The 12,511-nt window shown below is 43.6% G+C and overlaps 1 protein-coding gene across 3 annotated transcripts in view; it reads left to right on the top strand.

The window, feature by feature from the left end:
• inpp4b (inositol polyphosphate-4-phosphatase type II B) overlaps positions 1-12,511 on the top strand; it is a 175,035-nt gene that overhangs the window by 33,586 nt on the left and 128,938 nt on the right. The window contains exon 1 of one of the 3 annotated variants that reach the window (XM_083655611.1): positions 7,810-7,977. The exons of the other annotated variants lie outside the window; for them this stretch is intronic. The gene's annotated coding sequence lies outside the window, so the exon portion shown is untranslated. Of the gene's footprint in view, positions 1-7,809; positions 7,978-12,511 lie in introns of those variants that run through there. 3 annotated transcript variants of the gene reach the window in all.

A 12,511-nucleotide genomic window follows, 5' to 3' on the forward strand; every position in this document is an offset into this window, starting at 1 on the left:
TTGGGGGTGAAAGTAGAGACTTAGATCTTCATTTCGAGGTATTGGACATCACTGTAGTCCTAGTACAGAATTTACTGTGGGTCTTGAAAGATGACCAAACATTATGGAAATACTTGGCCTGTGCCAAAAATGCCAGTCAGATATTGGCAGTGAATGAGTTAAACTCACAGATGATTCTGTTGTACTGAGCCTTCTAAAGAATGGTAGACCTGCCATGGCCCCAATTGTTAAAGGAACACTCTGCCCATTTTCAACCAGCTTTGTATCATTAGAACATCAGGTAGTATATCAGAAGACTGTAAACTGTTTTGAAGTCTGTCATTTAATTTGACAGTTATTGAGTGTTAAAGTGTGGACCACAGTGACATCACTGGTCCACACTAACTCAAATTAATAACTCATTAACTCAAATCAACTCTCAATAACTGTCAAACTAGATGAATGATGAATAGTTTGACAGTTATTGAGAGTTGATTTGAGTTAATGAGTTATTAATTTGAGTTAGTGTGGACCAGTGATGTCACTGGTCCACACTTTAACACCTAATAACTGTCAAATGAAATGACAGACTTCAAAACCGTTTACAGTTTTCTGATATACTACTGATGTTCTAATGATACAAAGCTGGTTGAAAATGGGCGGAGTGTTCCTTTAATGAGTTTGCACACTGGTGTCACAAATCTTTCTTAAACTCAATGTGTCTAAGACCAAAGACATGGCCATTGATTTTCGCAGGGGAGTTGCTGCCCCCCCACCTATGCTTATTAATTGTGAGTAGGGAGAGGTCGTAAAGCAGTATAAATACCTGGGGAGAATTTTGGATGATTTACAGTGTGCTTTGAACCTAATGGGAAGGCAATTGTAAATAATAGGCATCTCACACGCTACGCACGCTCGATTCCTAGGCTCGCCCGCCCTGCAGCTCGCGTGCGCAGCTCGGCCGCTACGCGGCCTCGCCCAGAGCTCGCCTGCTGCATGGCCTAGCCTGCTCTATTGGCATGTGAAGCGGACAATTGCTCTCATCAGCGATGTCACATTTTTGCTCTTATGATATCACTATGACATCATCAGTGCCTATGAGAAAAGGTAGAGACACGCACATCCAAAACCTAAAATAGGGCAGGTGCAGAGTTCGAGGTAGAGACTAAAGAGAGAAGGAAAACTCGCACACTGCACGGCTCCAAGTTGAGTGTATTTATTTTAAAAATGAATACAGTGTAAAATAAATACACTCAACTTGGAGTTTTCCTTCTCTCTTTATCATCAGTGCCTATGCCATCATCAGTGATGTCACAAGATGATTTTGCTCTCATGACATCCAGGCAGAGATTGCCCACTTGCAAAGGGTGTGAAAGTAGCTGCTGAGTCTGATGTCTAGAAAGAGTGTGTGTGTGTGTGTGTTTTGCTCACAAAATGTTATTGCCCTTAAGTTTACATCAGTGCCTATGACATTATCAGTGATGTCATAATGCCTGACGTCATCAGTGGGACAACAATTGAAACAGAGAATAGACAGACAGAGATTGCCCACTTGCTCCCTTTTATATAATAAGAAGTCCATCAACATTTATTCTTTGTAAGGAAGCTCTGTAATTTTAATGTGGAGAAGTCTCTTATGAAAATGTTCTGTCTTACTTTTGCTCTCATCTGTTGTTTGGATGAGAGAACATAACCTGTTGAGAGGAATTGTGAAGTTGTGCTCTAAAATCACTGGTGCTGACCTCAAGGATCTTAGTTATATCTCATAAGAGAGTTATAAGAAAGCTCATGGTATTCTTCAGGAGCCCCTGCACCCAGTCTGTTCTCTGACTGTTCCCTTCTTCCCTCTGGGTGCAGGTTCAGGCTCCTCAAAGGTACCACAGATTCCGGCGCTCTTTTATCCCTGAGGCAATCCAGAGATTGAATGTACTGTATGGGCTATGTGCAGTTAGGTGTCTGGGACAAGGGCCTGTTCCCTATACTTACAGTATGCATACATGCATGTAGGATGTTCCCTTACTTACAGTATGCATACATGCATGTAGGATGTTCCCTTACTTACAGTATGCATACATGCATGTAGGATGTTCCCTATACTTACAGTATGCATACATGCATGTAGGATGTTCCCTATACTTACAGTATGCATACATGCATGTAGATGGTTCCCTTACTTACAGTATGCATACATGCATGTAGGATGTTCCCTTACTTACAGTATGCATACATGCATGTAGGATGTTCCCTTACTTACAGTATGCATACATGCATGTAGGATGTTCCCTATACTTACAGTATGCATACATGCATGTAGGATGTTCCCTATACTTACAGTATGCATACATGCATGTAGGATGTTCCCTATACTTACAGTATGCATACATGCATGTAGGATGTTCCCTTACTTACAGTATGCATACATGCATGTAGGATGTTCCCTTACTTACAGTATGCATACATGCATGTAGGATGTTCCCTATACTTACAGTATGCATACATGCATGTAGGATGTTCCCTATACTTACAGTATGCATACATGCATGTAGGATGTTCCCTATACTTACAGTATGCATACTGCGGGTAGGATGTTCCCTATACTTACAGTATGCATACTGCTGGTAGGATGTAGGCCTTCAGTTTTCTTGCCGGCATACATTGATGTTGTGTCATACAGTATGGTCTGTTTTTGTGATATGCTGTTTCTCTGATATTGTTGTTGATGTACTGTAACTGCTGCAAACCAAATTGCTCCATTGTGGGCAATAATGATTTCTACTACTACTACTACTATATTATAATATAGTATGTATATAGTCATCATGATATACAGTATCTATATCGGAATGTATATTATGAATATAGACTATAGAAGTAATAGACATCTATTGGAGAAGTACAGTACTGAGGGAAGCACCATCCACCCACTCTGTCACACAAACTGTTGAAGACCCGTGCCCCCACACACAGACACACACACACACACACACACACACGCACTACACACACACACACACACACACACACACACACACACACACACACACACACACACACACACACACACACACACACTCACTCACTCCGCCTCCATTAAAAGGTCAATCAATTGCTTGCTCACCCTGAATCTATAATTCTGCAGCACAATCCACAGAATAATTCATGAATGTGTGCAATTATGGATAAATGCTCTTTGGGATGTGAATCTCTGCCTTGGGGCACAACTCATCTGGCTCACTCACTCATCTGACTCACTCATCTGACTCACTCACTCACTCACTCACTCACTCATCTGGCTCCAACACAGGTATTCACCTGCCATGCACTGCGCCTTGCATTCTACTGTTCCTAACAGTGCAGTCACTGAGGAGCACACTCTGTAGACCTGATGCGGCATCAATCCCTGTCTGTGTGCCTGTCTAGGCTGTTAACCACCTCTGGGCCGCACCATTGATCTCAGTAATTGTCTCCCACTCTTCAAAGGGAGTTGAGAGTTGGTTTGATCCGAGCTGTTTACTTTCAAAGCCCCTATAGCCCTACTCTCTGAAGAAGAGAGCTATCAACCACTTCAGGCATGAGCTAGCATACAGGTATTATTGTAGTAGAACGCGTTGTGTATGTGGTGTGTGTGTGTGTGTGTGTGTGTGTGTGTGTGTGTGTGTGTGTGTGTGTGTGTGTGTGTGTGTGTGTGTGTGTGTGTGCGCGCGCGAGAGTGAGAGTGAGAGAGGGGACAGAGAAGTAGAGTCGGGAGATGTAGAAAGAGACAGAGTGAGAGAGTGGGTGGTAGAGAGAGGTAGAGAGAGAGAGAGAGAGAGAGAGAGAGAGAATCAGCCAGCATAGTCTGTCCCATAGCCTTGTAGGCCTGGGGGTGAGCTAGCAGCTTCTTGCTGTTACATAAGGACGGGGAATTGCAACACGCATGTCCCCAGTTATCTATCCATGGCTAGGTGAGTAAATTGCATGGAACCCTATAACTCTGCTGTGCACAGAATGACAGCTATTATTCAGCTATTGTGTGTTTGAAAAACGTCTTCCTGATCAGTGTACACCAAAGGACATGATTCATACCAAGAGATAACAGCGATGAGCCAAACAGGATGTAGAGCTTAGCAACGTGTTGGGTGGCTGATAGAACGATAGATACGATCAAGCTGAGCTGCATATACGGCGAAAAGGGGAAGCTGCTAACCACAGCCTCTCGTGGGCAGAGATGGGCGAAAATACATCAAAAAGTATTTTGATACAAATTACAAATACTTGCTCAAAAAATGTATCACAATACAAATACAAAATACTGGTCTGAAAAATGTATTTGAAATACAAATACGTATTTTGTATTTTGAAAATACATGAAAATACATTTTATAAAAACTGATAAAGAACTGCAACAATTAGTCAATTAATCGATTCATTGCCAAATATTACATTAATTTCCTATTTTGATGATCTATTAATCATTTTGAGCCATTTCTTTAAGGAAAAATGTCTTAATTATCTGATTCCAGCTTTTCAAATGTGACATTTTCTGGTTTATTTAGATGGTAAACCATCTCTTTAGTCCTCTGTGACAGTATTCTCCTTTGTGTACCCTCTAACACACTACACTTCTTCCATTTCAGTTGTTTTTCAGCACAACTTATTTCTCCTTCACTTCAGCTGTTAATTGCCTTATGTGAGGGCTTTTGAGTTACAGGTAGCATTTCTACACGTTACAGTAACCTCACGTTTTGGAGCTTTGACCATGTTTAGCCAAAGATCTGTTATGAGAGTTATGTTATGATAGTAGGTCCCCTATAAACAACTTCACATCCACCATGTCAGTAAATTGTCACATATAGTCTTTATTTAAAGGGATAGTTCTGTTTGTTTGAAGTTGGGTCCTATGAGGTACTCTCATACAGTCAGTGCACTGGGTAAAGCACTCTAGACACATCGTGCACCGAGATAGGAGAACTGCACTCCAGCTGCAACAGGCACAGAGAGCTGTCTGCTGAGTGTGAAGGGGGCCATGAGCAAAAACGTAAAAAAACAACAGAAAGAATACATAAAGTGCTTCCATACTGCTCACCTGGCATAATGCAAGTCTCCACAAGCCCTGAGATGCTAAGTTGACTTGAAAATATGTAATTTACACCCTGTTTTTAGCTAAAATCGTCACTATAGCAAGGTTGTACCCTATTGTGTGTGTAATTTCAGCTGCTAGCTCCAGTGACGATTTCAGCTAAAAACAGGGTGTACATGACATCTTTTCAAGTCAACTTGGCATCTCAGGGCTTGTGGAGACTTGGATTATGCCAGGTGAGCAGTATGGAAGCATTTTATGTATTTTTTCTGTTGTTTTTTACGTTTTTGCTCATGGCCCCCTTCACACTCAGCAGACAGCTCTCTGTGCCTGTTGCAGCTGGAGTGCAGTTCTCCTATCTCGGTGCACGATGTGTCCAGAGTGCTTTACCCAGTGCACTGACTGTATGAGAGTACCTCATAGGACCCAACTTCAAACAAACAAGAACTATCCCTTTAACACGCTGCACACATAGAAATACAGCAACATTATTTATTCCACCACAAAAGGTTACTTTTCAGGAACATGTAACCATGGTGCCGCAGTATGGCATTCATGGTGAGGGGAACTTAATCCTGTGGCTAATGTATGGAAACAGGGAGGTTGTCAGCTTTGTAACAGTATATTTATTTATCCATTTTGTAGAGCTGAGTTGGGTACGGAGGTGTTTTTCTCTAATATGATGTTTTGCATGCAGTAAAGTTTGATTTGCAGATAGAGCAGTGTTTGTCTTAGCATGCAATAGGCTTATCTAACCATCACATTTAGTACTTTATCTCTGTGGGAATTTCCACCAACACGAGGCTTCAGTACTAGTTTGAGTCAGACTTCTTGTCGTGTTTGAGTTAGACTTCCTGTCCATTTCAACAGTGGATAAATGGTTACAGGCCAGTCGCTCAAAAACCTTCATGACAGTTAAATCAACAGGCTTGTAATCATTCAGGCATCAGGCTGTAGCATTAAGCTTCTGGCATACTCTTTGCGCCCAGCCAAGCGCATAGGGCGCGCGGCGATTATGACGTCATCGCACGGGGCGTGTTGGGGGGCGAGGCCTGAGCACAGCGCGTTCTATCAGCGCGTCGGGTTTTGCTGCCTGTGCCTGTGAGATCTCCGTGGTAGGCTATCAGCGGATATCTGCTGTGATTGAGTCCTCACCGTTGTAAAGTCGCCTAAAAGCATGATGTTCGATTATAACGAACTAGTTGTGTGGCTTAGCCTTCCCAAATGTTGAGGGTAATTTTTTAGAATTTAATATATAGAATTGGGAACGTTACATTCAATTTCATTCAGACTGCCTGGCACTGATCGCCGCCATTTCTGGAGCACTCACTATGTTCTGTTTTGGCCCGCGCTCCGTGGAGCCCCGCCTCCAGCGCGTGCGCGAACAGTATGCCAGAAGCTTTTGACTTCTACTCTATCAGCCTGGTGTAATGTTGCACTCTGTCGGGTTCATCACAGCTTTAATCAGAGGGTCAGGGGGACTCATGGTTCTGCACCCCGCTAAAGCTCAGAACCAAACATCCTTTTGTTATTGTTGTTGTTTTGCTTTGTTTTGTTTTGTTGAATTAACGTTAGTTGTGTCTCTCTAATATGATACACTGGTTTGCATGCAGTAAACAGTTTCATTTGCAGATACAGGGCAGTGTTTGCCTTAGCATGCAATATCTGATTATCACATTTAGTACTTTATCTCTGGGGGAATTTCCACCAACACGAGGCTTCAGTACTAGTTTCACCCTACTCTGCCTCGATTTTTATTCCACAGTTTAAACCTGTGTCAATGTTTAAAATGTGTCAATTTGAGAATAAAATGAAATAAAAATGTATTTTATGTATTTAAAATACACAAAATACAAGGTCTGTATTCAAATGTATTTGAAATCCGTATTTTAAATACATGTATTTAAAATACTGCCCATCTCTGCTGGTGGGCCTGCTTGGTAGCAGCTCATAATAAGTGCCCAATGATATACGCGTATACTGTAAGTGTATGATTGTATGGATTGGATCCATGTGCTGACAGAGACAAAAAAAAAAAGTCTATAAAAAAGCTACTCTATCAGGACAGCTTGGCGTTTGCGTGTAGTCATTTATACAGTGCTGAGGTCGATTTGAATAGGGCCGTACAGTCTTTGAACCTGCTACCAACTCATGTTTACAGACTGTGAGCGAAGGGATTTTTATCACCCCGTCTGCAGTGGGGTTAAGCCGTTAAAGTTTATGGGCCGAAGCTGAGAGCGTGGGGGGGGGGGGGGCATTGGGACTGTGCTCCCAGTGTACCAGGGGCAGGCTGCGTGTGCCACAACTTGAACCTCTCCCCCCACCCCCCTTTACTGGAGCTGGAGCCCAGTCTGTCTGAGACAAACAGACATTGATGTGGGAGCGTACTTTCTCTATTGTAATGTCATCGCAGCTCATCGTTCTGATGCTCGGAGGCCCGTGTGGTACTTGAGAGTCCATGCAGGCTCCACTTCCAGGCAGAAAACCTGGGGAGGCTGAGAGTCGGCCAGGCACCAAGAGGAGGTAGCCCAAGCTGGATTAGGTAAGAGAGGGCAGGGATGGAGCAAGGGAGATGTGGAAAATCCACTAATAAGAGCGGTAGGAAGGGCTTGTACGAGCAGGCTGAAGAATGTGTGTGTGTGTGTGTGTGTGTGTGTGTGTGTGTGTGCGTGTGTGTGCGTGCATGCTTAGGTGAGCATGTAGCAACATTATTGTTTCGCTCTGTGGGAATACTTCCTTGAGACCTATTTAACTTGTGGCAGAGAATCACAGATCCTCCTGCACTGGAAGCTGTCTTGCCAGAAAGAGGGATATTAACTTGACTCTGTAGCCGCTATCAAATGCACAGCACATAGCTCTCTCTGAACTTAACTACAGAGGATGCAATCCTAAAAGGAGTTTCCCTTGGGGAGACCACTGTCTCTCCGCAGTCAGTTTCTGTGAGTATTTACCTTTCCGACTGAAAAGTCCAGTCTCCGCTGTCTACGTAGAAATGTCTGTGTTAGGTGCAAAATATGTCTTCTTGAATTGTGTGGTTTAAGCCCGCGTGAAGTAAGCAATTTTGTTTGAATGTTGTTTGAAAAGCAGGCGATTTCGCAATAAAGTCTTAACCATTTTTATTTGTACCAATGACAGCCACCTACAGTACAAGACTGATAAAAAGGTTCACCTCTTTTCTTTCCACGCCTTCAATGTGCAATTTATGGATTATGCTCTGTTATCATGCACGTTACATTTTTCACATTCATGGTTGTTGTTCCTGATAGTCCACTTTTTACACATCTTATTTGAGATATAGATTTTTCTTAAACCCTCTGTGTGTTCTGATGGCAATTTACACTTGTCTGACTCAGTGTCAGATAATAATTACCACTGAAGTACGTGAGCTCAGCAGTTAACTACTGGAAGGCTATGCCAATTAAGAGCCCACTTCCATGATTTTACACTCAACAACCTTACCGGAGTTGGAAAAGATGAAAGTTTTGCTTTCTTTTCTCAAATCCAGACCCGGAAGGCATTCATCTCTCCTTTATCAGTCCTGTGTTTGCACAACCAGCCATGCTTTCTGTTTTTACAATAGGTGGAGCTGGTGCCTTTGATACATTTCTTCTAAAAGTTACTTCCATAGCACGGACAAAAATAGTACAAAAGATTAATAAGCCCTGTATGGGGGGGCCGGTGGGGGGCGGGGGGAGTTAAAATGAACACATCAAAGTATTTTGTATCGAAGTAAGAATCAGTATTATTAAAGTCAGACAAGTCTGTCTCACACTGTAGGCTGCATCTGGTGCATGTCGATTGGAACAATATAAAGCCCTTCCAACCGACAATGTCAAACAGACCACTAACTGTTTGATCTGTGTACAGATTAAACATTTTCTCCACAAAAGTGTGGGACAATATCTTCCCTCCCTGTCCCTTTCATCTGAACTGTTGCTGATGTAATGAGGATATGGATTGGGAAGGGGGGGGGGGGGGGGGGGACTCCAAGCCTGACTGTTCTGTCTGTCTGCTGACTTATTTTTTTCTTTTGTTGCTTTTTGAGAAAAGAGTGAAGACATGTTATGTTAGATAGATAAGAGGGAGAACATCAGCTCAGGCTTGCATGGGTTTGTTGACAGCTGTTTAGATCCCTTATTGCCATCTGTACGAAATAAACTAAAGTCGATACGACTATTAAATCTAGGTTCTGTGTGGTCAAACACATCCATCACTGTTCTGCTCACAAGTTGAGTACGCGCACGACTTCCAAACAAGCACAACATATTATGTACAAATTCATATACGCATGGATTGATGGTTGGATTGTTGGATGGATGGCTGGATGGATGGTTGGTCATCTACTGTAAGTGAATACATTGTACATATTTTATGATGTTTTGTTGAGTTTTTATTGCACAATACTTTTTCTGACCTTTTTGAATCTCGTCCCCAACAAATATCCCACAGGACCAAAAAAGAAAAATAACAAAAAGACTGAAACTAACACTGTGCATTTTCTAAAAATAAAATAAAAATAAACTACTAAACCTGCTTTAAAAACTAATTAAAACTAAACTGAAATTGAAAAGAAAAAGTCAAAACAAAATAAAAACCAATGAAAAATGCAAAACTATAATACGCTTGCTGAGTTGCTGTGCACTGTCTCTAGCCTCTGCTTGGCACCAAGGTCATCAAATCACAATGGTACTCTAATAAAGGCACTCTCCCCAAATCCACCTCCCACACAGGGAAGGATGGCTGTGTCCTGATCGCTGTGACATCCAGCACTCACTATTTAGTGTGATAATGTCATGATGTCTAAGTGTGTGTGTGTGTGTGTGTGTGTGTGTGTGTGTGTGCATGTGTTTACTTGGGTTGTTCCATGCCTGTGCACATAGTGTGTTTCTTCAGTGTGTGTGTCTCATTGTGCTCGGTTGTGCACCTGCTCGGGGTGATAAGGGCCGGTGTAGAGTGTGCCCTTTGTTCTGCTAGGATTACTCATCCCCCTGTGTGAGCATGGGTAAATGCAAGCCTGTTTAATCCCAGGTTCAAGCCCAGATAGTCCCAGCCTAAGCTTGGTGTCGTTGGTGTTGCTGTGTGGGTTTCTGTGCTATTGTGCCTGTGTCTCAACATGGGTTGATGTGTTTTTCTTTCAACGGCAGCTGCATGTACAGTATTGTGTTGCTATAAATGGGTGAGCTGGTGTGTGTGATGTGTGTGTGTCCTCGCCCTGCAGACACACCAGATGCAAAGCGCGCGGTGAATAGCCGTGAAGCTAGCCTGGTAAAACCGGGGACACCCCGGCATTCCGAAATGTCGGCACTCCGAAATACCGGCATTCCGACAAAATTGTCGGAATGGAGATCTGTCTCGCCATTGCGAAAGAACCCTAACCCAGGGGACCGGCTGGAGCTAACCTCTCCCAGTCCCCACGTCTAAACCTAACCTCTCCCACCCCCCATGCCTAAACCTAACCTCCTGCAGACCCTAACCCTAAACCTAACCTCTGCCACCCCCCACGCCTAAACCTAACCTCCCCCAGAACCTAACCTCTCCCACCCCTGTAGGCTAAATAACTCAAGATGCTATGTCGGAAAGGCGGACCTAATATCTTTCGCAATGGCGAAAGCTTTTTTGGAGATAAAAAGGGCCGCCTCTCCGAAAGCATAGAAGTCAATGATCGGAATGCCGACACTTCGGAATGGCGAGAGGACCCCGGTAAAACCATACTGATCCATACAGAAGCTAGCCTGGTAAAACCATACTGATCCATACTGAAGCTTGTCTTTGTTTAGCTGTAGGAAATTCTGGCACATCCAGTTATTTATTTGATCAATGCACTGGCACAATGATTCTATGGGGGCATAGTTAGCTGAGGAAAGAGTTATATACAACTGAGTGTCGTCTGCGTAGTTATGATAGGCTACTTTGTTTTTTTGCATAATTAGGCCTAGAGGGAGCATATAAAGGTCGAAGAGAACGGGCCCCATAATGGATCCTTGAGGCACCCCACAAGTCATCCTAGTTAGGTCAGATGTGTAATTGCCAATGGAGACGAAGTACTTCCTGTCTTGAAGATAGGACTTGAACCACTGGAGGACCGTACCCGATAGCCCAACCCAGTTTTCCAATCTGTCCAATAAAATTGAGTGGTCAACAGTGTCAAATGCAGCGCTAAGATCCAGTAGCACTAGAATCGAATTTTTGCCTGAGTCTGTTAATTCTGATGTCATTTATGACTTTAGTAAGCGCGGTTTCTGTGCTGTGATGGGGGCGAAAGCCTGATTGGAGTTTATCTAGGAGATCATTTGAGGTTAGGAATCTATTGAGTTGTAGGTAAACAACCTTTTCAATTATTTTGGCTATAATGGGGAGATTAGATATTGGTCTGTAGTTACTGATTACCGATGCATCAAGGCTACGCTTTTTTAGTAGGGGTTTAATAACTGCAGTTTTCAGGGACTCAGGTTGTGTTGCAGCGGTCTCTGTAATGCGTCAACGGTAACGTTAGATTAGTCCCGCCACCTACATCGACCAGCCAATCAAGCGTCCCGAACAGTATCTGTCCTGAATAACTGCCAGTGAATGGGCTTGCGTCCAGACCCACATGGGTCTGGACCCATGGTGATTCATATGGGGCTGGATAACAGGTTAGTAAATTGTTAAAATAAAACCAATTTTGAAATAAAACACCTCGATTGATTGTTGGCTGTTCAGCCATACATACTGTAGCCTACATAGAAGATACAGACAAGAGAGAGAGAGTGAAAGTGCAGAGGAGCAGAATCGTTTGAGACCGGCGCGAAGCAAAGTGCGTGTGGTGTGAACGGCAGGCTCCTGCTCTCCAGAGTCAATTTAAGCTTGGCGGTGCTTTCAGAGCGTGTGTGTGTGTTTGTGTGTGTGTGTGTGTGTGTGTGTGTGTGTGGTGTCTGGTGTGCTGCTGTGTTTTGAAGTGTTTCTCGCTCATAGACACATACATGTTGTACTGTAGGCTACCATGTGGCTGCAATTCATGTTCATTCAACTAGCCCAAGTGTCTCTTTCCTGACGGCGATCTGAGTCATATAGGCTGGAGACAGGGTGTGACTTGACTCTAGTCTCTCTTCTCTCTCTCTCTTGTCTCCTCTGACACTATTTCTCTCTCTCTCTCTCTCTCTCTCTCCCTCTATACCCCTCTCCCCTTTTCTGTGTTTCTATCTTGGGTTCCTACCCATTATTGGACTGTCTCCCTTTCTTTCTCTCCGGTGTTGTTGTACCTCACACACACACACACCCCCCTCCTCTCTCTTCCTCACTCAGCCTGTACTGCTTGTGTTTGTCTACTCCCTCCCTCCCTCCCTCCCCTCCTCTGGCTCCCCCCTCCTCCCCCCTCTCTCTCTCTCTCTCTCTCTCTCTCTCTGCTCTTGCTTGCAGTCAAGCCAGCCACAGCAGCAACAGCGGTAGCGCCAGCAGTAGCTCACTCTAGCCAGCTCTCAGCCGAGGCTGCAGTGT

Source organism: Poromitra crassiceps (assembly GCF_964638095.1).
Source record: "Poromitra crassiceps genome assembly, chromosome: 19".
Lineage (NCBI taxonomy): Eukaryota > Metazoa > Chordata > Actinopteri > Beryciformes > Melamphaidae > Poromitra > Poromitra crassiceps.